Genomic DNA, 2,225 nt, shown 5'->3' on the forward strand with positions numbered 1-2,225 from the left:
AACCAGGCTCCTCTGCCCATGGGATTCCCCAGGCAAGAATTCTGGAGTGGTTTGCCATGCCTTCCTCCAGGGGATCTTCCCAACCCAGGAATTGAACCTGCATCTTCTGTATCTCCTGCAGTGGCAGGCAGGTTCTTTACTACTAGTGCCTCCAGGGAAGCTGATTGCCAAGGATTAAAATCCAATTCGTAGTTTAATAAAAAAGTAGAAATCATGGAAAGAAGCCTGAGGGGTTTCATAGAGAGAAAGACAGGAATGGATCTGGCCCCAGGATCATCAGAGACCAAGCCATGAATGCTGTCCAAACTGTTTCTACCTGCCTCTACTCTCACTGCCTCATCCCTTTGTTACTGACTAAGTTTCTTGGCCTCCTTAATCAATGGGAATTAATCAGAGTCCAGACAAGAAATTTAGGCAATTTACTGGGGCCCTGCTGCAGCAGTGGGGAGCGAGAACAAATAACAGATTCCCTTGCCAGCTCTTTCCCTGAGGCGACCTGAGCTTGTTCCTCATATGGGGTGAAGGTAAGGGTGTCCAGGGGTTGGCCAAAAGTGTGGCTTAGGTGGTGTTGTGTGCAGGGGGCATGCATAATACCCTGTGTTTGCTCCAGACTCTTCAAAAATGGCAGTTGGGAATTTTGGTCTCTTTATATTTTTGTCCAGAATTTGCTCCAACTGCTCATGCACACAGTTATTTTTAATCCCACATCATTTATTTGTATTTTGTTTCTGGAGAAGTGTGTCCAGGTGCAAACACTGCAGCACTTCAGCAAAGGGTCCCAGGTCCCAGTCTGTCTCACCTTGCTAGCACCTCCTACTTGTTTCCTCCCTACTCTCCTTGCACCATCTGCCCCACCCTCACTGACTCCCTTAGTTTGGTTCACATGGTGGAAAATTGTTACTGTGAGCTTTGTATCTCCTAGTTCAAGCACTTAATGCCCCAAACATGAACTTTATTCACTTTTGATCATAAAGCCCGTGAATCATGGAAATGGACTTTGGTCACCTTTAGGTCATTGTCCCAAAGAAGGCAATGGCACCCCAATCCAGTACTCTTGCCTAGAAAATCCCACGGACGGAGGAGCCTGGTAGGCTGCAGTCCATGGGGTCGCTAAGAGTCGGACACAACTGAGCGACTTCACTTTCCCTTTTCACTTTCATGCATTGGAGAAGGAAATGGCAACCCACTCCAGTGTTCTTGCCTGGAGAATCCCAGGGACAGGGGAGCCTGGCGGACTGCCGTCTCTGGGGTCTCACAGAGTCGGACACGACTGAAGTGACTTAACAGCAGCAGCAGGTCATTGTCCATTCTATAACAATCAGGAATTCATTCATTTAAGTCAAAATTATTTGGGGGATGCTCTACACCTCTGACCCTGATCTGAATGCTGGAAATACGGTGCTGAACTAGACAGACAAGATCTGACATTCTAGAGGGGAGAGACAGGCAATATGGCAAGTGATGGGATGGAGGTCAACATTAGAGAATTTTTCTCTGAGGTTGCTTTTGAGTAGAGGCTCAAATGACAAAAAAGAAGCCAGACATGGAACAATCAATGAAGATCATTCCGGAAGAAGAAGATGAAAGATATGAAAAGAATGAGCTGAGAATATTAGTCAGTCAAGATGTCTAAAAATTAGTAAGTGAATGGGAGAAAGATAGGGCATGAGTCAGGAGTCACAGACAGAGAGATAGGGACTAAAAATCTATGTAGGAGACATTGAAAGTTATTCAAAGTGGAAAAAGTTATAGCCAGAAGGAGAATGCTCTGATTTACCCAAGTTGGCTTTGATCCCCTGGGTTATATTTTAATTTGGCTGCTGTTGCTGCAACCAGAGGGCTGTAAACGGAGGAAGGATATTTCCTCATGGGAGCTGTGGTTTTGTGCAGATAGTAATGAACAGTTCTGTCCTCTTCACAATTCTGTTGAAGAGCCTCTTATAAATTCCTTTAACAGTTAATTCCCATATATTGGCAAGCACCAGTAGCCACAGTTCTTTCAAAGCTAGCTTTATCTTTAAAAGTTATATTTTCTACTGGTTTTAAATATTTTAGATTTTCTGATTCCTCCATGGAATTTTAATTCTTTTTAATGGAGCCAGTTCAATTGAAATATTAAGCAATATTGGAAAATTATCTTTTTTTATGCTAATTTATTGATTGATTATCCCATGCCTACTTTCTACTTAAATACTGTCTATTGCCTCTAGGCATTGGCTTCCAGT

This window comes from Bos grunniens, chromosome 1, assembly GCF_055505025.1.
Source record: "Bos grunniens cultivar Pamir isolate PY7600 chromosome 1, Bosgru_T2T1.0, whole genome shotgun sequence".
Taxonomy (NCBI): domain Eukaryota; kingdom Metazoa; phylum Chordata; class Mammalia; order Artiodactyla; family Bovidae; genus Bos; species Bos grunniens.